Here is a 26,288-nt window from a genome sequence, read left to right as displayed (position 1 = left end):
ATGGAGCTGAATAGTGTAAAGAAAAAATATACTATTTGGGTGTTTGATTCCTTTCACAAAAGAGGTCACATGCTGTTTGTTACATACTTTTAAGAAGCTACCATAAATATGCCCCCTTTTCAGTTAATTTTATTGTACTATATCTTGTTGCTGTAGAAGTTTTTCTCATGGTGCCTGTGTTCTTAGTTTGCTCATGCTTTCTTCCAAAATTCCCAGTTTCTATTTTGGTTGCCAATGTAATGATTTAAATTTCTGGCATGGAATGATCAAATAGTTTTTATGTAACAGCAGAAGATAACATGTTAACAGTAATTTCAAAGTGCACTTTCTGTAATATTAAGTTAAAATGCTCTGCACTTATTTCCTGCTCCCAACCTTTTCCAGTACAAACTGTAATGGGTTTGAGATTCCTTAATCCCATTGCTTTAATAACTCAGGCTGCATGGCTGGCTTATGGTTTAATCTAGAGAGATAAGAATAGATAGTTCCCCAAACATGCTTTTCACACCAAAGCCTATTCTTAAAACTATCATCCACTGGAAAAGATGTTTTACATTTGAAAGTACTTTCTACTGGATAGATAAAAAGAGAAATACCAGTTATATCTGAGGTCTTTTTATCTGTCCTTGATTTGCCCCCAAGCATTCCTAAAAATATTGTAAGTTCCACTGCCTGAAGATTGTTTTGTGGGGAAGCAAATGTTTCATCTGTGATATTGCATTCCCATTTGGTACACCTTTATACTTGTAAGCTCCTGAGGGAAGAAAGTGACATTTTGTTTCAGTGACATACTAAGGCTCAGCACTTTCTAACATGGTGGTTCATGAAATGGAAAGTTAGAAGTCTCCCTTCTAGTTATGCATGGCAGGATTAATGAAATTACTCATTATCTATGACATAACTGTGGACATGCTTTTGATTACCCTCAGACATAGCCTCCATAGGGAGCAGAGCTCTGTCACCTATGCCCTGCCTGCCTTCCTGAATGTCCCTTCTCTTCATCAGCCTTCCAGGGTTTCTTGTGACTTTGTGTTTAGGGAACCGTAAGATTCTATTTATAGATGTGATCTACACATATTTCAAATTTCAGTATCTGTCATTTCTATTTTTATTCACCTTCAAATGGATTTTTTTTAAAACACAAAGTAGTCAAATAGTCATCTTTACATTAAAGTTTTAACTTGTAATTAGAAGTATAGTTAGTAATTTATAGCCAAATCAAACAAATTATAATCAAACTTTACTGTTTGATTTAACCTTGATTATATTCCCCAAATTAATTTGTTGACTTTGATAACTATATATTCTGTGCACTTACTAGACTTTGTAACTTGAGATAAATAAGTAAAATGAATGGACTTATTGATTATATTTTCATCATCAATATCATCATCATTATGATTATGATTTTTATTGTTCTTTGCCTCTGCTTAATTGACATACCCAAATAGGGAAGATGAGTATCCTTCTATGTCAGGAGCCTATTGTCTGTGTTTGACAACTATATAAATATACATAACAAATACTGATGAGCCAACGAAATTAAGCTTTGCAAAGGGCAGTGTTAATTTGGTGATTCGGAGCTTGGAAACGTGGGTTATTCTGTGATTAAGTAATGCTCTTGCATGTTTAATGTGTAGCTCCATCTCCCTTGATTAACACAGCAATTTTCTATGCATTATATGCATGGATGATATCCAATTGTAAATCAAAACAGACTGAATTATCACTGAAATTGTGGAGATACCCAACAAAGCATCAATCGTTTTAAGAAAATGAAATTCTGGCATCTTAATGAAGAAAAGCAAGTTCTAGAGAAATACTATACAAGAATAGTTGGTTATAGAAATATAAGATAGAAATATCTTTTTAATGTAACAGTTACTTCAAAATTAATGTCCCTGTTTCTCTGCTTTTGACAGGGTTTGCCTGTCTATCATGGCAGACCTATTACTACTGATCAGTTATGTTTGAAACTTAGATAATGCATCTTTCAGGGTCAGATGGAAGCAGGATGAGATTGATCAATATTCAACTTCAAAAAATGAATTAAAAAGAAAGGATAATTTATGTGGTGAGCATATCAAAGTGAATATAATATTTCTACTTACATCTGATTACATACACATGTATTACGGATACTCAGATATTGGAAGATGACATTAAATTAACCTATTTTGTACTTTCAAAATAAACATTTATACTGAGAATAGAAATACCACGTCATTAGTTTGCCTGTAAAAACTAGAATGAAAGGGCTTCTATCCTTTCCATTTTTAAAATAAGTACATGTAATTATGTTTTATTTTGTTGTAGAATTTAAGGAATAATGGGCACATAAAGAAAGTATGTTCTATTGAAAACTCATTTAGACAGGCTAAGGTGGTGCATGTCTTTAATCCCAGCACTTCCGAAGCAGGGGCAGGTGGATCTCTGTGAGTTCAAGAGCAGCATGATCTACAGAGTGAGTTCTAGGACATCCAAGGTTGCAGAGAGAGACCCTGTATTAAGAAGGCAAGGGAAGAAAGAAAGAGAAAGAAAGAAGGAAATAAAAGGAAGGAAGGAAGAGAGGAAGAAAGGGAGGAAAGAATAAGGGAGGGAAGGAAGTATTCAAGCAAGCAAGCAAGCTTGCTCATTCAGGTGCATCTTTGCACATTGAAAATTTCTGCATCTTCTTAGAATCCCTCATGACAGCGCCCCTTACCAGCAGGAAGTAGTTTGGAAAGAACAACGCCCAAATTCCCAAATATTGTCTATAAATGTTTGTTTTCATTTATGGACTTGGTTATATAAAATAAATAAATAAAATATATCAATCTAAAAAGAAAATATAGAAGTCTTTTAATGAACATTTTACTTTTTACTTCTTGAAGATAGAAAGTATAGCATGTCATTGGCAATCAAGCTGCAGTTAAAATACAAAGATACAGGGAAGAATCACTGTAAGATTTGGAGTTTATTTCATCCCATCTCAATTTTGAGCTTCCTTCATTTCTAGACTTTCTGCATTGCAAATCTTACAAATTGCTGATGGTCTATAATTTGTTTTTTGGGAGGGCACAGTGGTTTATCTTGGACTTAAGGAAACATATAGAAGGAACAATAGTGAACTGTTATACCTAACAGATACTCTTTGGCATGGGAGGAGTTTTAGAGAGGAAATGGATGGGGAATATCATGTAATTATATTTTAATTACAAATTTTAAAAAGAGAAATATTATAAGTTATTTCTCTTGTTATGGGCAATCATGTATGAAATCATAAATCTTTGAAGGCTAAAGTAGAATTGCCAGGAATTTCAAACCCTCTAAGCTATCTAGTAAGTTACAGGCCAGGTACTACTGCAGATTTAGACCTTTATTTTTTTATTAGAATTGTTATTTTCAAACAACACTGATTGGGAATGTTCTTCTGTATATATGTTTGTCTTGTTGGTTGATGAATAAAACACTGGCCAGGCAGGAAACTGCCACTAGGCAACCATAGAGATCTGGAGGTTTGTACAGACAGGCAGAAAGTGATAACTGTGCAGAATCAGAATATAAGCAGGGATAAACAGGAAATTGCTCTCTTCTCTGGAGAGATGTAGCAGGCTAAGGAGATGTAGGTTCGGCATTCTTTGTAAGTCAAGACCATGGGGAAATGCTTAGATAATAGAAAAATGTGTTAATAGTTAAGTCAGAGCTAGACAATAAGAAACTATAGCCAATGGCCAACATTTTCATAATTTATCCAGCTTCTCTGTGTGTTATTTGGGGCTGAAGCAGCTGTGGGACCAGGCTGGAGGGAATGTGCTCATAACACAATACACATTAAATACATCTACTAATGAAGTAGTAGATGGCACTCATCCTTTCCAAGTTCTCTTAATCACTAGTCTATATTCAGGTCAAGATTTTTGTTTTGTTTTTTGAGGCAGGGTTTCTCTGTATTGTTTTGGAGTCTGTCCTGGAACATGCTCTGTAGACCAGGCTGGATTTGAACTCACAGAGATCCGCCTGCCTCTGCCTCCTTCGTGCTAGGATTAAAGGTGTACACCACCAATGCCCAGCTTCAGGTCTAGATTTTTAATCTACACACATCACAGAACATGTAGCACTTGTCTATATGTGTATCACTTCTTTTACCATTTTGACCTCCAATTTTAAGCTTATTCTAATAAGTACATTATTTCATGTTTTATATTTGAGTAGTACTTCCCTGTGTACATACAGCACATTGTCTTAAAGTGTCTACCTTTCCATATGAACCTTAGCTAATTTCTTATTTTAGTTTCAAGAACAGCACTACGATAAAACATAGACAAGCAGAAATTTCTCACACACTTCATTAATTTCACACATACATTATATGTGTATATATATATATATATATATATATATATATATATATATATCCATTTATATCCAATCATGTGGTTTTGAGCTTCTCTATTAGATCATTTCCTATTTTATTGTGGATAATCCATATTTGTCTTCATAGTAGCTTTACTAATTTTATTTCCACAAATTATTTTTAACAGAATCTCACAGAGACAGTTGACTTTAACAAGTTCCCCAGGCTGACAGCTGGGAATCCAGCATTGGTCTGATCCAGACCCCCTGAACATGAATCTCTGTTAGGAGGCCTGGGCAGTCTAAGGGACCTCTGACAGTGGAACCAGGAAATATCCCTGGTGCACTAAAGGACATTGGGACATTCCCATAGAGGAATACTCCCTTAACCTAGAGGCAGGAGGGAGGGCCTAGTCCCTACTCCAAATGACTTGACAGATTTTATTGATCCCTCCTGGAAGGCATCACCCTCCCTGTGGAGCATAGGGGGCAGATTGGATGGGAGGGTAGTCAGGGGGCATGGGAGGGAGGGAGAGAGGGAGGAATAGAGGGTGGGAGAGGGAACTGGGATCAATATGTAAAATAAGAAAAAAGAAGGAAAAATAATATTTTTTAAGTGTAGGGATCTTAAAATTACACTGATTATTTTATGGCTCTTAATATTTTCCATTAGTCAAAATCCCATTTTCTGTCCGTTATTACAAAAATAGCTATTTTATTGCTATGCTTTTTATGTGCTGTTTTGTCTAATTGGGTAAAGATAGAATCTCATAATAGATTTGTATGATTTTCATTTGCCTAATAACTAATTGTTAAGTATTTAAAAATCTTTGTTGGCCCTATTTTGCTTTTGAAAAGTATTCATGTTTTTCTTACATTTTCACATCAAATCACATATTTTATTGTTAAAGTTTCTGAGTTCTTTTTATAGTTTGGATTTTAACCTGCTCTTTGTTGAATAACACATAGCTAATAAAACATTTTCTCCATTCTGTGTGTTGTTCCTTCTCAGCACCAAACTGCTCTTAATGAATGTAGAGTCGTGTAAGTTTAGAAATATCTGGAAGATATTTCTAGTTTAGAAATATTTGGAAGAACGGTATGTAGGCACATCTAAAACAAAACTCCAATTTATATAAGCAGGATGCCCTGGAAGGTTAAACGTGTCTGTTTATGAAAGAGTTGAGATTATATGGGTGAGGAGCTATGTGTGCCAGCGTAGGGAAAGTCACTGATGACAGTTTTATATCCATGTCATATTTACTATCGTTGAACTTACATTAATGATAAAATACCAAGGCTCTTTAATCAGAATTAAAGGGGAAATCCTTAGTAATTTGTAAACCATTTTGAATTAATACTATTTTGAAAATATTAATAATTCTCTCTTAAATGTGGAACACACTCTTCTATACTTTGGGGACTGCTGGGTCATCATTAGCTTTAGTTGGATTTATGTTTAACTTGACAAAAATCCACTTAAGTCTTTCATGCAATGAATCTAATAGCTTTGAATTGTGTGTCCTGAAGTGATACTGAGTCCGCTGAGTGTTTTGATATGCACATTAACTCTTAACATGTCAAGTACTTAATTTAAAATATGTATTGATCTTTGATTTTTTGCTTGGCTCTAAGCTCGTTTATTTTAATGGAATTGTTAATAAAATGTCAAGTCACTCCTGTTCTATGTCATGTATCCATTTTCTAACTATACTCACTTGTGATCTGTCATTAAAAAAATGACTACTATAATATACAGGCTTTGCAAGCTACTTACATTTTAATGTCTATATTATAGATTTTTACATTAGAAAGTTCATATAGGTTCATAGCATGTAGCTTTACTTACCACTGACATCAGTCTTTTCCGGGAAATAAAGACTAGGCATTGCTTCTCATTGGATAATAGCCAGGACCCTGCTTTTAGATGGTCATTACCAGGCTTTTGAGATTTTTCAGCAGCCATTTTTTTTCTCATATTTTCTAAGTATATTGAGTTTTGTCCTTATAAGTATAAGCACATCCCTTAAGTCTTAAGCATAATTTGGCTTACATAAAAGATGAAAAAGACCATTAAACAGAGAATAGGAGAGAATAATTTAAGTCCTCATGAAGTTCACAGGTAGCATTGTGAACATGTAGACCATGATTTGAAGATGTGGGGCTTAGCAAGAAATATGACCAAGAGATCTGCCAATTCTCATATTTCATACCTAGAACAAATAAATACATCAGCTGAGCCAAGCATGTTTATATGTACTTTACCTAATCAAAATGAACGAGACTCAGAAAGTCGTTCTATTACTTCTCTCTTTGGTTTTGAAGAAGTAGGCTCTCCCTTATTTAGTAAGTTTATTGTCCAGGAGAATAGGGACTTTTCAGTTTTGTTGCAATTATTTATATTCAATATCATTGATGAAGGTGGAAATCTTCAGAATTTTCATTTACTTTTTTGTTTTTTATTTTATTTTATTACCAATAAAGAGAAACAAAATAATGCTTAGTGACTTGGAAATTATTATCTGTGAAAGCACAGTCAGCTGACACATGAAGGTGGGAATGCTGCAGTATGTGCCCTATGTGATATGCATCCAGCTGATTGGCATTCCAGAAGATGGAGGCCAAAAGACTTAGAAAGTAATCATGAAAACCAATGAGTAATAGAACTCCCCTACTGCTCTTCTGAAAAGACATGGATGAAAACTTGAGAGAGTTTAACTGCTTCCTTTGCTGCACTTACTTTTGCTGTTGTTTTGAAAGTACATTCTCTCATCCAAATCACACTTTTCCCTCCCTCCACTCCAACTACCCACTTTCTCCTTTCTCCCTCCCTCTCCCTTCAGAAAAGAGCACACTTCCAAGAGACAGTAACAAAACACAACAGAGCAAAATACAATAAGACAAGGCAAAAGCCCTCACACAGAGGCTAGACAAGCAATTCAACATGAGGAAAAGAGTCCCAAGATCAAGCAAAAGAGTCAAAGACACACCTACACCCACAATTTGGAGTTCCACAAAACTTCCAAGCTAACAGCTACAGCAGTGTCTTTTGAGTTCCTCACAATGGAAGGGAGAAAAGATAAGAAGTAACCTTCAACTTAATAAAGGATTAATATTTCCATATTTGTGATGGTTCAGTACTTTAACGTGTAGAGTTTGGTTTTGTCTTGATCCCGTCATATACTACACTTCACGCAAGATCCATAAATTGTGATTTCATCCTTAAGCATCCTGTCTTATTTATCTCTTCACATTTTTGGAAAAATATGCTGAGATGTGAAAAAAGAACTTTTCTCACATAGTGGGCATCTTTCTAACTGGATCAATATCTCCAGTTTCTTGTTGTAATCTTAAATTGTGTAGTTTATTTGTAAATTTACAATATATTTTATCATTTTACTCTTCTGTTTCCTTTGTCCAAACCTTCTCATATACACCTCCTTGTTTTCTTTCAAATTCATGGCTTCTTTATGCATTATGTTGTTATATACATATATGTTAATGTATATACATACATATTCCAAAATACATATATACAATCTGTTCAGTCTATATACTGTTATTTGTGTGTTTTGAGGGAAGATCATTTAGTTTTGGACAATCAATTAGTGTGCTATTACCTGAGGAAGATGATTCCTCCCACTGTTCCTATTCCTTAGTTGCCTGTTTTTCTTGTGTAGGGTTAAGGACTCCTAGGTTTTCCCCCACCAGTATTAGCATGTCTAAGTTATTGTCCTTGCTAAGCTCATGTTAGAAGGTCATGGAGTATAAACTTTATGAATGCAATTTCTACCATTCTTAGGAGACAAAATCTCACATCAAATTCTTTAATCCTATCTTTTACAATCTTTCTGCCCCCTCCTCCACAAGGATCCCTGAGTAGTAAGTGTGAGAGTTGTCTTCTTCTCTCAGCCTCCCAAGTTCTGTTATTATAGGCCACTGCATATTCCATTATACCTGCTGCCCAGGACTTGAAATTAAACCTGAAGAACAGAAGATTCTCCTTCAATGTCGGTCTTAAGGACTTATTCATCACCCAGTCACTAAATATTTATTGTTTCCACTTTGTGTGAGGGAAAAGATAGAAGAAGTATGAAACAATGCCCTGGTGTCCTTTGTGTAAACACAGATAGTAGGCACTTGCTCCCTGCAGCCTGGCTCATTAGAGGTGGTTCATATAGCCTGGTATGTTCAGTTTATTTACTGATACTCAAGAGTTTCAAAACAAAGAGTCTAGGGTCACCTGTAAATACATTTTCCTTCCTAGTTCTCGAGCCATGTGTAGCTTTCTAGTCTCATATGCAAGTCTGTGCACCTGTCTAAATCCTAAAATAAACTCTTTTCTGCAAAAGGTCATCATGATTACTTTCTAATGCTGACTGGCAGAGTCTTCTTTTATACTTCCCTTTCTTCTACTAATCTTGTTTATTCAGTGAACTTTACAGGAAAATACAAGGTGATTATAGGCAATAAAGTAGAACTTTCAAGTGTATAAAGAGATAAAATATTCTTAATTCATATTTCACAGGTAGTCATGGGGTTGCCTCACAATTTTCATTACAGGAGATGAGCCAGATACACCAGTCTCCAGGGGAGAGAAGAGTAAAAGGGCTGGTGAGAGAGAAGAGGGGACATTACTGTGCTGTGACCTTACAGTCACATGTAGGCTGATAAGGGCTACTTGGGATTATAAGAGAACACACATTATCAACCTTGGTTTATCAGTGGAAACTATCAGGGCCCTTGGTTCTTCATTTTCAAGTATATAAAAAAGTCTACTTTGTTATATTACTAATACAAAAGTTTTATAGTATGTGGAAAACATTTCAGAAATCTTTAGAGATTTCATTTGTAAAACATGATCCCTTCTTTTTGGTTCCTGAAAAATGTCAGTAGCAGAATAGAATTCCAGAAGTTAAATTTAGTGCAGTATGACTTTTTGATAGAATTTCACTTGTTTCCAGAATTCAGCTAGGATCTCTTTATAAAGAACTTTTTAAAGTAAGTACCATATTACCCAGAAAATTGGATATGTTTATGGCATCTCTCTGAGACTGGAAGCTAAGATGCACTGCTCTCAAGGGAGAAACTGTATCAAGTACTTTTTTCAAACTGCAGCCAGTAACTGTATCAAGTATTCTGTACATCTCTGTCATAAACAAACAAAACAAAAGCACACTGCTTCTGAGCAGTCCTCTCACAGAAATGTTTTCTTGTTGTGAAGTTGGCTCCAGGTTGCTTTCTTGACAGATTCTGAGGGACAAACCTCACCAGTGCTTTGCATTCTATTTGGTGTTTTAGACCAGAGAAATTATGGGGATGTTTTGCATTTATTGTTTTACCAACAATGATTATTCTTCTTCAGCATATCCCAGCAAGAGATGAGTCATTTTATAAAGATGAAAGGTACTAGAGAAATACTTACTGAACAGATTTACAGAATGTTAATTTGGAGTAGCCATTTAATATTAATTTTTACAACACTGAAACAGATCAGTTAATCTTTAGCTCAGGATAAATGCTAGTGTATACTAACACACTTTGAATTCCTTATATTTCAAACACTGGGAAACTAATTTATTTTATTATTGTTGTTTGTTTACAAATTGGATGACAAAGTAAGCAGTCTTTTCTACTGGAATCTAATCCATATTCGTTTGGTAGCCTCCCACCCCTTAATTTAGGGACAACATGTTTTGGAATTTATCTCATAGAAAATATTTACACTGTAATTGATTTGGCTCTCTGTTACTGCCGAGATGCTCATTTGCCAATTAATTGCTTCAGACCCTCAAATTGCCAGTCTGTTTCTCTTTCTGGGTAAGAAAAGATCTGGGTAAGAAAAATAAATTCATCCTTTTATTTTTTTCAATTTAGGAACTATGGCACAAAGTATGATATTACCACAAATGGATTGATAGCTCTGAACTGTGTTTGAGATTTAGAAATCACATATCAGTAAGCATGATCACATCAGCCCTCATTTCTTCCCATTCTTTGAAAAAACTCAAAGATGGCTACTGTGCTCACAGTAAGCATGTGGACTTTTCAGGGCCCTACAGGGAACCTGCTTTCTAAGAGACTCTATCAATAATTTCAACATCATGCTGTCATTGCTTAAGGAAATCATTGAACTGTGGATTTAAATTAGCACTTCACAGCTGAAGTACTGTTAAGTGTGGACCTTGGCCTGGGCTGTGATAGATTTATGATGTTGATAGAACAAGGCATCTCTTCATAAGTCACACAAATCTTTGGATCCAGAAAGGTCAATACCATTTCTGGAAATAAAATGGAGAATTTGATTTATGATTTTATAGTTCCTCTAATGTAGGTAATCTCTACATCTTTATGAATAATTTTGAGCTATAATGCATTTGAGACCATATTAAATGTTTATTTTATATATAACATATTTTATTGAGTTTTATAATTAAAGACAAAATTATACAATGGGTAGTTTTAAGGGCATTACTCTTTGTTTCTGACATTTACTAGATGCTTTTTTACTGCTAGAGAACTGTATAATATATAAAGAGCCAAGAGTATACACTTGAGTGCAATTTGAAGTCATTTGAAGTACATGGCATCCTCCAAGATATTTTTCTTTGTCCTGTGATATGGTAGCATATGCTAGCCCGATGACACTAGGTAACAGTCTGAACTTTACTAAACCAAAGTTATATTATTTGGGGGTTGTTTATGTGTTAAAATGACTTGAAGTTTTCATTTGGAATATGAGGGCTATAGATAGTCCACATTCAAGCAGGAAACACAAGGGATCCTTGTAGGGCTTGACCTGCCTATGTGTGGCTATAGCTTGCCTAACTGCAGTGTTTATCCTTTTCTCTTGCCTGTTCCTTTCCATACTCTTTCTACATATTCAGCACTTTGAAGATAATTCCATCTTGAGATGGATACTCCATTAGTTGCACTGGCGTTTTCCCTTTAAACAAAGGGAAATGAGTTTTATTGTGAGTCTGTGGTCTATGTTGATTTTGCTTTTATTGCTTTCTCATGTATAGTGCATAATAGTTTTAATTACTACATTGATGACATTTGTATTTTTAATTTGTATGAAGATGTTATTCATGTTTATGCATATGAGATTTGGAACTTTAAGAAAGAACAAAATCTGAAAAGAATTTATAAACTTCTGTATTCAATAAAACCACATAAAAATTGAAAAATTATTTATTTAATATATCATTGCTGTATCGTAAAACTATGAACTGTTTATGTTAACTGCTTCCAAATAAAAGAAAGTAAGCCTAACTATTGAATAGATGTTTTTGATATTGAAAATGACTATATTTTTCCTGTAAAGTATATTTAAGGCTGATTTCAGGTTGCAGATTTTTCAGAATTCATTTTTTAAAATCAGTAGTGAGGTTACTTCAGATTAAAGTATGAATTATTTTCATTAAATCATTAATTAATTTTTATTGAAGTTTATTTCCTGAGAGCCATCTACACACTAGGATTTTCCCAAAATCTGAAGACAAGACTCCTGTAAATGAAATAATCCCCACCTCCTTTGACATAAAACAGCTAACTAAATGCAGATGTCAATACTTACTATAATACAGTTAAGATGTGGACAATAGAATAATGAGTTACAACTTGTAAGAAGATAGCTGTTATGATCCTTATAGTGATGTTTATGCTATGGATAACATCTGAGCATCTGAGCCCAGATCTAAAATACAGGAATATATTGTTTACATTTTGTGATGAGTGGATGGGTAGGACAAAAATCTCTCAGGCTTAAATATGCTCAAGGAGGGTCAGAAATAAGGTACATTTGATGGAAATAAGATGTGATGAGATCAGAGAGGCAGGAGCCAGCTCTGGGAGGACTTAGTGACACATGCAAGGAGTCTGGATTTTTCCTTAATGACAATGGGAAGTCACTGTCAGGTGACCTATTTATCCTTGCACAACCCTAGAGATAGATATCAGACTTTCACTGTAGAATGAAAGGGGAGGGACAATGACATCATGGGTATTTGAGCCTCTGCTTGTTCAGGTTTTCAAGGGCTGGGGCTGCATCGATTTAAAGAATAGAAAGTAATTAAAATTATATAAAAGTCTTAAGGTACTATTGAAAAGGCACAAACCAAATGAGGAATGATTGTCATGTTTCTAACAAAAGTGTTCTTTGTGTTCTTTCAATCAATAAATTAGACAAAAACAAAAATGCTTTCATGCTTTATTTACCTTGTATTATCTGACTCACTATTGTGGATTACCACTGTGCCTATAACACCTAAAATGACCCTTTTCTCCAATTTTGCAAAGGTTTCTCTAGGTATATCCATAGCCAGCCCTACCTATCTCACCAAAATTTTTACTAGCGATTTATTTTTCTGCCGTTAGAGTCAATGCTGTAATGTATTACAAACTAAATTCTTTCTCTCCTGGCATTTTGAATTTTTTCTTTGGCTGACCTGCGTTAATAACAATTATTGACACAGTGCCAGTGTGTTGCTCTCAATAATTCAGTTTTATTCCCTAAACTTATTTTAATCTAAAAACATCTTAACTCAGCTCTCATCCCAATTTTATACTTTCTTGAAAAAATATCATTTATATGTACATTTATCTCATTTCTTTATATATTAAACATGTTGTAATTTATGAGTTACCTGCCAGATCATTAATCCACACTGTAATGAGAAAACTGTAAATTAAAAATTATAAAAAGAACATCCCTTTTAACAATTACATGAAGACGTAGTCTTCATACCGATAATTAATAGGAATAAAATCATTTCTACTTTTCCTCCTTCTCCTCTTACTCTTTCCTTCAATCCTCTTCATTCATTGGAATGAATGAAGGGAATTTGGAATCAAGACACTCAATAATTTAGGAAACATGTGCCACTAATTAATTCTCTATGACTCAGATAATTTTAAAGGAATTACTTAAACCATAACAAATTATATAATTTGTATGATTTATTTTAGAGAACAAAAGGGATGACCCAGTGATGCTATTTCCTTCATAGTATAGTTCAACACTGATTATTTTGCTTTGTAATTGAATGATTAATGATATTTAAGAAGAGACTCACTTCCTGGAGTAACCTATCTTACAAGGAATGAATCATGGAACATTATATCAATATCTTGTTATTTTTGTTATTGCTTATGGATAGTTCTATCTATTTTGCATTAAGTAAATGAATAAAAATTGAAAAATTTCCAGTAGTAACAGATTTAGAAAATTTCAGCCTAAATACATTTTTTGCAACAATATGGGTTGATATCATTTTGACCTATATGAAGCAGTGTCTAAATGAGAAAATAGATTGTGATAGATGTACAAAAAGCAACTTGCTCTGTTTTTTTGATGTCATGACCTAATACAATGGATTGAATAATCTTTAAAGAATAGTGTTTTAATTGTTTTATAATTTTGATGCCTGCAAAATTGAGGAGCATGGTACCAGCATTTAATTGGTCATAGAGACCATTCTCTTTTTGGGTCACAATGTGGCAGGAGTCTTGATAAGGCAAGAGGAATAGACCCTCTCTGAAGAGGTTCTGCTCCTTTAAGTTGGATTTGCAGACCTGCCATTTTATCTGTATTGAAGGAACATAAAGAAAGCAGTGATGAACCATGGTCTACAGAACAAATTTGCACGTCTCTTCCCAATAGATTAGAATGAAAGAACGAATCAGTTAAAGGTAAATTTAATGGAAAATGAATAGAAAAATTTCTAATATAATTTTGATTCACATATGCACACTGCAGTGCTTTTGAAGTGTTTTAAAAATGTTTTGAGGACAATTTTTTTTTTATAGAACTTCCAATTTTAAGTAATTTTTGGACTGTTTTTATTTGTTGTTCAGAAGGATACTTTGAGACTCACAAAACACCAAAACCTTTTATTTAATGGTTTGGGGATAAGATGGAAATTCTTAATTCTTTTTTTTTACAGACATTATTTAAGGGATTATCATATTTTAGAGACCAACAGAATTAGGAATACAGATATTTGTTCTATAATATATGACTGAAATCAATGAGAGAGTTGTATAAATGATGTTTTATGTACCAAAAAATGTTCAAACTGTAAAGATTTACAAGAGAAAAGAACTTGTAAGTATTTATAAATGAAATAACATTGTCGAGGAATTTTTCTTATAGGTAAGGTCTGCTACTCTGACACGGTAGTACAATATCAGTAAGGCTTCCTAATGCATAGATAGAGCCAATCAAGACAGCATTCCCTTTCAAATGTCATTATTTTGTGGTGATATGAGAATACAGCAAATGCTTGTAAGTAGAGGTGTAGATGAATGCCTTCTTGAGGCTATGTTGGACTCCATTAGACCTGCAATCACTGTTTTAATCAAATCTTTAGTTTTAAGAATCTGTGTTCAAACAGTTTAATGAATAACCTGGGTAATCAGTTTGTAGATCTTAAATCCAAATTTAATTTTCTTTAGCTACTGACATAATCTTGGCAGAAACAAAAATTTTGTATGAATTATTTAGGCAACTCTGACAATGATGATAAGATCCATGTAAGCACTGGTTGAGAGGGAATAAAGAAATAAGTAAAGAGAATAAAGCATTATCTTTATTGCTAGAGAAAGCTTGAAATCATTGCTTAAAACCTTTTTTCTAGAGTCTGATTATGTACAGCTAACTTGTCAAGGCTACTTCTCAACTCTTTCTTATTTAGGATCAAGCATGAGTCGATGTAATCCTAACTGTGCTACTTTGTGATCCCTCCTGTTTTCCAAGCCATTTTGATTTGCACATGACTGAGCTTGTCTTCTGAGAAATGTTTATGCAAACAGTTGTAGAAACTGATGACTCATTCAGTCTGTATTCTCATTGGCTCTTTTCGTAAAGTTTACACATTCTTGGACAAAGTGGGATTTGTTTGTTTGTTTTTTAGCAATATATATATTTATAGTTCTATTTTTTAATTCTTGCTTACCCTGTTACACAAGTGGAATTTATAACATCTTCCTTCGTTTTAGGATAATATTTCAGAAAGCTAGTCATCTGTTATAACTGCAATTTTTTACATTCTTCAATTGACCTATCCTCATGTACATTCTCATTTCTGGTATTAACTGATTTGATACTGTCATCTAATCTCATGGCAAGTCATTTAACACATAACTGTGGGTTCTCCTTGAGTTACAGTGAAATACCTCAGAGAAACACTGTGATGCCTTACAGAAAGAATGCAAAAATGTAAAATGGGTTTGCTCTTATTGCTTCTTTCATCTAGTAAAGATGGTCAAAGCAGGGAAAGGTCTAAAATAATTTAAAGCCGTAAGCGAAAGTCTGGATGTCAGAGGTCCAGATTCACAACAGGTAATGCAAAGAACTGACTTCCATTTCCCCACTTAAGCATATTTAGTATTCAGTGTCTTGTTAGAAGTGTCTATCCCATAAGAAGAGAAGGAAGAAAAAGAAAGACAATCCAGGGCCAGTGATCTAAATTGAGGCAGCAAAACGCAACGTGCACATGGTGCTTGTTCTCAAGTGATAGGAAAAGAAGTTGCTTACATAGTCACATCTATTTGTGAGCAAGGTGTAGTGATAATGTTCCTATATGCACAGTCAAGGGGAATTGGCATTTTGAAATGACCATGAACTGTATCAAATCTTCTCTGTTTCCTGTATATGTTATTCTGTGTCTTAGGCTAAAGTATTGAATGAGTTTACTCATCCTGCAGACCTTATATTTCTAATACTATAGTGATATCTGGCCTCTAGTTGCTGAAGTATTCTAAGCTCAAAAATTCCTAGAGAAACCCTGTAGAGAATGTCCTCATCTTTCTAGACCACCCATAGCAACCCATTGAACTCACAGTTTCATATTCTTCCATCAGTTTTATCACCAGATGCAAGTTTAAGTGTGGGGCTTATAGAAAATAAGGGATGAATTAGTCTACATACTTCAAATAATGACATAAAACACACTTTAATTTTGACTATGAAGAATTATAGTAGACTTGCTAATTCTCTTGAGCATTAGCACCGTAACAAGGATCATTCTTATAACTACATACATGACTGGAGTATATTACATACTGGCCTTGTCTTCTGCCTCACTGTGCTTCCATACAAGGTACAATATAGAAGTTATATTTTGCACATGAAAATAAATATGAGTCTCTACATGTTTGTGATTGCTGTCAGAACAGGAGAATTGTACTAGTTTCTTATTCCCAATTCAGTGCTCAAAAATGTTTTTCGCAACCAGTTAATGCTTGTGGATCTTTCTGTTAAATGATAGGCATTTTAAAATTAAAACATAATAAATGTATCTTGAACAGCTAAACACAGACATCCTCAAATAATTCAGTAAGTTTGTCTCAAAATAAACTGCTATGTGAATTTCTTTACGCTTAAACTACTTTTATATAAGTTCCAATATGGGGGTGAGCATTTAATGCTGTGGTTCTGTGATCTGTAACATAGTACCAGATTGCTGCTAGGATTCTTAGAAGACAGTTAGGACTGCAACTTTTATATATTCATTCATGTTCCATGAAATGATAGAATCTGGATTTTTACAAGAATCCAAGAGCTAAATATTTTAAACAGGATACAGGTTAATAACTTTTCAAGGGCGCTACAGGTGGGAAGTAAAAAAGAAAATCCAATTTAGTCCTAAACACCACTATAATTTACCCACTCTCCAGAGTCTATGTGGAAGTACTGGTCACCAACTAAGGGCGAGAGAAAAATGACTCAGTTTGATTAACACTATTCCTTTGGACAGTTTTAAGTAAACTGAATTTTAAAATAACACATAAGATATACTTTACTCTTCAACTGATTGACTTTTCAGAAAGCTAATTGTCAGTTGGAGTTCACCTTTCCTGATCATTATTAAATTATAAAACAGCCTCACATTTTTAAATATTAATTTTAAAAGTAACAACATGACTGTCCCACTATAGCACAGCCCAGTGGAGAAATGTCAGGTATCCAAGTGTTTCTTGGGATTCTAGACTTGATTGTTGAGATGCTGAAAGTCTCGTATTCTGTTTTGATTTTCATCTTTCCTTGAGATCTTTAACAATAATAACTAATTTGATTTCTAATATGGTTCAGTGTAAGTGTTTTACAAAGTACAAATGAAAATTTTCTCAGGAAGCCATTGAAGTTAATTTCAAAATCAGCCAGTGGCTAGATTCTCTGCCTCAGTTCTTTGATACTTTCCTCAGAGGCTGAATGCCACACTGGAAAGAATCTTTAAATTTAGCTGTGTTTATGTGTAAACCCCCAAAGTGATCTCATGGGCATATTCACTTTTTTAAACCTTTCTTTAGGAACTTCTAAGTCATGGCAACCCAAGCATATAAAAATTAACTCTCTGTACCCTCTATTATGAGAATTACCCACCCATTTTTTTTCAAATACTTTTCCTCCTCCTTTTTTTAATATGTAATTTCACAAGAAATATAGCACATGCTATTCATGTGTAAGTACTTCAGAATGTATTTCCAACTTCTGAGTACAGTTGAACAGTGTGGAGGTTTTTCTGTGGCCGTCACATAAGAACTCAAAGTGGCTAAAACAGAAGAAATTAGTAACATCTTAGGAGGCTGAATGCCTCAAATCAAGACTTTGGTAGCCATGATACTCCTGAGAGTGCTGTGTTGTAACTTCTCTTACCTTTTCTCTTAGCCTATGCATGACGGTCTCTTCTTAGTGTTTCAACATGTTCCTTCTATTTGCATCCATCTCCGTTACACTCCTGGGGGATATGAGTCATATTGGATTGGGGCCCACCCTAATGAATTCAAATTGAGTTAAATTGACCTCATTCAACTCTAGCTTGTTATGCATCTATCCTATGAGGCCACCTTATGAGGTTTGGAAGGTTAGGGTTTCATACCATTTTCTGAGCTTTAGTATATACTATATATGCCGAATCCCTCGTCGAACTAACACATCCCTTAGTACCATCTGATACCCACTTCTCATTTAGGCTTTCGTAAGTTATATATTCCTAAAATAAATCTGTGGACTTCATTTTTTCAATTCAGGAACCAAATGGTATGATTTAATGGTATTGAGTTGTGGCTTTTTTAAGTGGATGTTTTGTATATTTTTCTTCATTATTTGTTATGAATTGTTTGGAGACAAGGGATCAATATATAGTATTGCCCAGGGTGAAACTTATGATCTATCTGCCCCAATTTCCAAGTTATTGGTTTACAAGTATACACCACCACAACAGGCTGTATTTAACTAATACATATAATCTAATATTATATTGTAATGGAAATTTCAGTGTTTCAATATTTGTTTATAGGGTATGGAATTTAAGATGGGTTCAGCATATCACTCTCTTTAATGACTTATCATTTGTTTATGTTGAAAACCTGCATAATATTTTGTGCTGTCTTACTGAAATGTACATCTCTAATCAACTTGCTCCTATCCAAAAAAAAACAAAAAATAAAAAATAAAAAAAACATATCTTTACCATTCAGTGATGAATCCTATCCTGCCTTCTTTTTTATAAGTGTCATTGAGTTTTCAAGAAATGAACTTATTCATCCTATATGATTTTCTCAATTTTGTATCTGACTGACCTATGTCTCATGATGCCTCTTACTCATTCTGCTACCATGGATTACTACTGTAATGGCAGTTATGTTACAGCCAGAGGTAAGATCACTTTCCTTTCTTAACATAATATTTTTATTGATTATTTGGAATTAAATACAATGCATCCCATCAAATTGCTTCACATTCCTCCCAGGTTCACCCCCTTATCCTTGCTCCTGCCATCCCCCCAAAAAATAGTACACAAGTATAATGTGCATTGTCCATATACTCCAGTGAGTCAATTAAAGATAAATGATCATTTTACATCCCACCTCAGGAAGCCAAAATTTGTGAAGAGGTATGATTTGCCATCTTTATCACAATTCTTAAGGATTATACTTATTATCTTTTTGTCTAGAGTGTTTCTTGTGGGGGAGAATGAGGTTGTTGAAGAAGCCTTTAATGTCTTTCATTCTCAATCATTGTCTGGAGTCTTTTATGCCACTCCAACAGATGCTTTTTTCCCATAACACCAAAGGCATCACAGATCATGAACATCAACATGGGGTATAATGGCCACCCAGACTGTGAATACCTACATTTTCTGTGGCTGCAGGACTAATCATGGACATCTACATGGCCTCTTGCAGCATCATGGAATTTAGACATCATCATGGCCTCCGATGGCAGACCAGGCCACAGAGATCCAAATTTATTCTGGTGGTAGTATGGACTATAAACATCACCATGGTCTCAGGTGGCAGCATTGATCATAGGTACCAACATGATCGCTTGTGGATTCCCTTCTCATGGAATAATTTCTTTCACAGTGTGCAGGTCTTCCCATCTTAATTGATGTATTAGGATGATCTTACATGAATTATTTTTTAATAGGTAGCCAGTGAGTGATATGGCTCAACAGATAACAGTCCTTGCTGACAAATCTGATGACTTGTCACACATCTGAGTTTCTTCCCCTGGATCCACATGATAGACTGGATGAAACTCTAAATTTGAAAATAAGATGGCAGTGAAGGCTGAGACATATAGAGATCTGAGTTGGAGAGGCAAGGATTGTCTTTGAGTCACTGTGCGACTGAGAGGACTCTGCTTTACTACTGGGTCGAACATCTGGGCTTAGGCCAAAATGGCCAGAATGTACGAGGAGGAATGTGAGCAGAGGCCTAGAAGCAGATGAGGATCTGTCACTCCAGCAGCCTCATCCAGGTCAGCAATGTAGGCCTTCTGGCTACAGACAGACTCAGGGTGGTATACCCTAGGCACTGGTTTCAACATTTTCATCCAGCTGTTCCAGCTGTTTGTGGAACACAAGCCAGAGCCAGCAAGAAACTCAGAAGAGAGCACCAGAATGAATGGCTGTATTGCCGATAAATGTACCAGGGCATCTCTGTTAGTTCTTTTATCAGCATCTTTCAAAAAGTATTTGAAGATCGGTTACTGGCCCTAGCATCTCTCAGGAAGATTCCGTGGGTCCCTGCTTGCATCAATGACCCAGCATTCATCATGGGAATGCTACTGCCTAGGAGCTGATGCATCACTGCAGGCACAATGGGCATAGGCATCAACCCTGCAGCTGCTATGTGGGATCACTTGCTTGTGCAAATAATTTTCAATTTATTGTCATATCTGGAAGCACATGCTTTTTAGTGTCTGACTTTCATTAACACAAAAAAAATATGGTTTTACTGGTTTTAAACATGGTTAGCCCCCTTATTTCAATATTATGTATCTTCTTTCAGTATTTAATTAATAGGTAATATCAATACATTATTTAATTATTATTTCTTACTTGTTTTTCTTTGTTTGTTTGTTTGTTTTTGAGATAAGACTTCTCTGTTTAACATCCCTATTTGTCTGTTTAACTCACTCTGTAGACCAGGCTGGACTTGAACACACAGAGAGCCACCTGCCTCTGCCTCTTGAGTTCTAGGACTAAAGGTGTGGGTCCCCACTAGCTGGCTAACTAGTATTTCTAAACAATGACTTTCTAATTTTATTAAAGAACTCTTTCTCATTACTTTGATTAAAAGATTACCTATTTCGAGGCTTTCTCTTTCCTCTAAATTTCTAAATAAAATATCAATCTTGAGTTGTGATTAATTAATTTTTTAAAGTTGTTAACGTCAATATAGGTAAATGGATTAAAAAAAAACCTGTAATATTTTGAGCATTTGTAATGTTCCTTTCCAGAATAACTGAATTCTTGCAAGATGAATAGGGGGATTTCCTTCAACTGTACTTTCAACACTGCTTGCTGGCACATGTCCTAAGTAAATGACTTGAATATTCTCTAATGGTTCACACTTCAGCACTTTTCTAGGCCCTCTGCTTTTTTTTAGTGATTGGTACTATTTGATTAAACTAACCCAGGTGCTAGCTGCCATATTGTTCATTTTAATATAGTCTTATTTCATATAATGAAATGTCATTTCTTCTAGTAGTGTTTATTATCTCTTATTTTTGTTTATTTATTCTCAATTAATAGAAAGTATTCTTAGTTGTAATTACAGTATCAAAAATACATTTTCTTTGTTACTGGTTGGGAGTGCTAATTGATCCTTCAATCACAGAATTAATTTTATTTTTGATCAACTGGAGTGTTTTGGGATTATGCATTCTTTAAATATCTTTCATCATCCTATTTTGTAAAGTTTGAAAACAACTAATGGGAAAAGATTTGTAGATGCTTTTGTCCTTCATAATCACTTCATACATGTTTCATGTTGGTATGTTATCCATCTACACAGTTTCACATTTTCTTTCATCTTCAATTTAAATATAGACATAAGCCCATGTGATTGCATGGACAAAGAAAACTATCAACCACAAAATGAGATCTTTTTGAAAATGAAAATCTATTTGTAAATTTTCATGCATGTAATGACACTGCATGTGCTGAACATTTTCTCTTCTCTAAAGGCAGAGCTGGGCTGCCATGGTTTACTAAACACAATCTCTTGAAAAGATGAGCATAGGTTTACTTTGTGTTGTATCACTGACCCTGGTCATTATCTTTGGAATAGTGATTCTCTGCTCATTTCTGTTGCTTAAACCTATAAGTGTGTAAGTTCTATATAAATTTATAGTGGGAGGAAACCAAACTATTACTTTATTTCTAGGATTTTAATAATGCACATTAAAATAGATTAATTGCATGCTCATACTTTGAAAAAAAGAAGCTCACGTTTTGCTTATGTCTATTTTGTTTGTTGGTGGAAAGTAATTACTTAAAATTATTGTAAGACTATACAAGTAGTGATATGAAAAAATTGTACTTTCACATATGGTTAAAAATCTTAGGAGATGCAATAGTTTCCAATCAGTAGAAACAGATACTCAAAACCTCAAAGCATGAAGCTCATTTTTGATATTGCCAGCAACTCTAAGAGCTTCTTTGCATCTAAGATACCACAATCTAGCAGAATGCCCACAAGGAAGACAGCCAGAAATATTTTATGCAACTCTGTTCCATTATACTGTGGACTAGATCCAGCTAGAATAATTAGGAAGAAATATGCCTAAATAATGAACACACACCTATGGTTTCAACTATGAACTGGCAAAGAATTGTAATCAGAGAAGCTCACAATAAAAACCTACATTGTTACATGTAAAATTTTGGAGTGCTGTACCTCAGCTATTTGATTCATAAACTATGATTTTACAAACTCAAAATAGTGATGTAATAGCAATAATTATGCAAAGTATTATTTTTTCTGTTAAAATTTTCAGGGCAAAATACACTATGATCTACAATGTATCTATACACTACTTGAAATACTTATGAGAAGTATATTATTTTTCTATTTTTCATAATATATTTAAAAGTATTTTTCTTCTGTTACATATTGGGTTTCTTTTGTAAGTGATACTCTAGAAGAAATTCTTGTGTATTTAATAACTGTTTAATAACATTCTCATCTTTTTATAACTTCAGAATTATATATAAATGTGTCCTTTCTCAATGAAATCTTGGGGGACAATTTTCTTGTGATGACTTTAAACACTGTCCTTTTTGTGCTTGTCAAAATAAAAATGTATTGGATGTATACATATTTAGTAACATAAGGATAAGTACTCCATAATAGTAGATTTATTCAGGAATTAAGGTTTTTTCTGTCCAGTTTTCTTATAACAATTATATGCTCAAAATGTATTTGTCTGCCTTTTGCTTAAGATTTTATTGTAGGAACATTAACTAAAAGAACAAGCTGCAGCATACATAATTAGAGTTGAAAAGAGGATAACCTATATTAAATATCATTAAACTGAAAATGAAGCAGAAAATGTACATTTTGAGGATCCTGATGTCTGGATAGTGATTAAAAGGTGGCCAGCCTATATTAATACAACTGTTTCGCTACCTAGGCCCCTATTTTCACATATGCTACATTTGCTATTTGCCTTCTGTCTTCCATATGTAAAGATCTGGGTAATCATCTAACTTTCCAAAGAAGACACTGAAAAGAGTATACCTGATATCTAAATAAAGAATATTTGCTATAAAATTAATATGAAAATCAGTTACTGTGAAGGATGTCATAGTTTCATACATATCTACTCTAGTAATTCCGACATAGTGTTCTGAACTATTAAATATAAATAGCCTCCAACTATATAAACTGTTTAGCTTCTCAAATTTCTTTGCACCAGAATTTGCTGATGTTGTAACATAAAGTTTTTAGATAAAACATGGTCAATGCTAAAGGGGATATTGATAAAACACACACTCTAAGAACTTGAGTACTTACATACTAACACATTTATTTTGCTTTGGATTCAAGTATTTTGCTTTAACTGGATCATAGTCTCTTTATAGACTTTAAGATCAAATTTTAAATATTCTCTTAATCTGGAAATAGGTTGAATTGATGAATTATCTACGGCGCTTTACCAAGTCAAAGAAGTAATCAGTGACTTGCTTTTACAGATGAATCTGTGTACTAAAATATACAATAATGAAGTCCCAATTTTATTTCACATGTTGTTTTCATTGAATATTTCAGCATTTGCTAAGTTTAGAAAGTGCAAATGACTTATGAGAAAAATAACTAATGCAAGCTTCAATCTTCTCATGTTACTGAAGTTATATTTGGAAAAAAACTATTTCCTGTGTCTTAAATCTCTCATTCATAAAATTAAGATTTCTTTTAAATTGTGTGGATAAACTTTATGTTAAATTTCCCATGATAAAAATTTTGTACACAAAGAAATAGAAACTAATAAGGAATGCTGAGACTGAGAGAAATAGTCTTTCCAGGGGAGAGTACACCAATTGACTATCCAGTATCAAGTGGCCAGTCCTGAAAATGCATTTACAAGTAACATTATGTATTCTGAGAGGGTTATATTTAAAAATATACATGTAGATACATAAATGTATGCAATGACATGAAAAAAAAGAGGCAATGGATTTGAAATAGAACAAGGAGGAGCATATGAATATTTTTGGAGGGAGGACAAGGAAGGAGGAAAAACATAATTACTGTTTAGTCTCTAAAAAAGTAAAACAAAATTTCATCTTTTAAGATAGTAAAAACCTTATATAAAAATTCATTAATTCATTCATTTGCTTCAGCGTTTTGGGTGGTTAAAATAATAAAATAGTATCTTAGACTACCAAGATCAGGACAGACCCTAGTTGCATCAGGACCGCAGACCAAGACAAGGCATTTGGCAGCATGTCAGTCACCATGGCCCCAGTGGCAGCCCTGACCACACAGATCAGTATGGCTCTAGGACACCTTGGTGATCTCAGATGGCTGACCAGGCCCCAGGTGTCTAAAAGACCCTTGGTGGCAACAGAAGCTATGAACAACAAATCAGACCCTAGCTGTTATAGGCCACATACCCAGACATGGCCTCTGGAAAGTGCAGCTTGAGCCTGGATGTAACCATACCCGCCCCCCAGGTAGCAGTGCATGCCACATAGATCTGCATAGCATGCCTGCAGCACAATCCTCAGACACAAACATGGTTTTAGGTGTAGCCCAGACTCCAGGCATCTACACAACCTTGGATAGTAACAGGAGCCTCAAACATCATAATAGACTGCAGCACGGTAGGACCATTGACTCAGACAATGTCTCTGAAGCAGGCTGGGCATAGATGTCACCGTGGCCCCAGTTGGCAGTTCAGGGCATTCAGATCACCATGGTCCCAACTCAAGAAGCTAGTTATCAAAACACCAAATAATATTATTAAAAATTGGGGTACAGAAGTAGATATTTCTCAACAGAGGACCTAAAATAGCTGAAAGTGCTCAACATCTTTAGCTTGAGTTTCTTGTATATTTTGGAAATCAGCCCTCTGTCAGATATGGTGTTGGTGAAGATCTTTTCCCAGTCTGTGGGCTGCTGTTTGGTCATATTGACTATGTCCTTTGACTTACAGAAGCTTTTCAATTTCAGGAGGTCCCATTTAGTAATTGTTGATTTTAGTGTCTGCGTGACTGGTGTTATGTCCAGGAAGTGGTGTCCCATTCCAATTAGTACAAGGGTACCTCCCACTTTCTCTTCTAAGAGGTTCAGTATGGCTGGATTTATGTTGAGGTCCTCTATCCATTTGTGCTTAAGTTCTGTGCATGGTGATAGATATGGATCTATCTGCAGTCTACTCAACACCCGCATCCAGTTATGCCAACACCATTTATTGAAGATGATTTCTTTTTTCCATTGTAAAATTTTAGCTTCTTTGTCAAAAATCAGGTGTTCATAGGTGTGTGGGTTAATATCAGGGTTTTCAAACTGATTCCATTTGTCTTCCTGTCAATTTTTGTGCCAATACTAAGCTGTTTTCAGGACTATTGCTCTACAATAGAGCTTGAAGTCAGGCATGGTGTTGCCTCCAGAAGTTCCTTTATTGTCCAGGGTTGCTTTGGCTATCCTGGGTATTTTGTTCTTCTAAATGAAGTTTTGTTCTTTCAAGATCTATGAAGAATTGTGTTGGGATTTTGATGGGGATTGCATTGAATCTATAGATTGTGTTTTGCAAGATTGCCATTTTTACTATGTTGATTCTACCTATCCAAGAGTATATGGTCTTTAATTTCTTTCTTTAAAGCCTTAAAGTCTTATTATATAATATAGGTCTTTAACTTGTTTGGTTATTTTTATCCCAAGATATTTTATGTTGTTTGTGGCTATTGTAAAAAGTGATATTTCTCTGATTTCTTTCTCAGCCCCTTTATTGTCTGTATATAGTAGGGCTACTGATTTTGTTTGAGTTAAATCTTGTATCTTTCCACTTTGCTGAAGGTGTTTAACAGCTGTAGGAGTTCCCTCCCTGGTAGAGTTTTTTGGGTCAGTTATGTAAACTATAATATCATCTACAAATTGTGAGAGTTTGACTTCTTTCTTTCCAATTTGTGTCCCCTTGATCTCCTTTTGTA

The 26,288-nt window shown here is 34.5% G+C and overlaps 1 protein-coding gene across 3 annotated transcripts in view; it reads left to right on the top strand.

Annotated features, from left to right (window-relative positions):
• Nucleotides 1-26,288, top strand: part of Mdga2 (MAM domain containing glycosylphosphatidylinositol anchor 2) — a 761,827-nt gene that overhangs the window by 141,935 nt on the left and 593,604 nt on the right. The window lies entirely within an intron of this gene.

The sequence above is a fragment of the Phodopus roborovskii genome, unplaced genomic scaffold, assembly GCF_943737965.1.
Source record: "Phodopus roborovskii unplaced genomic scaffold, PHOROB, whole genome shotgun sequence".
Lineage (NCBI taxonomy): Eukaryota > Metazoa > Chordata > Mammalia > Rodentia > Cricetidae > Phodopus > Phodopus roborovskii.
This window is presented reverse-complemented; position numbering and strand designations above follow the sequence as displayed.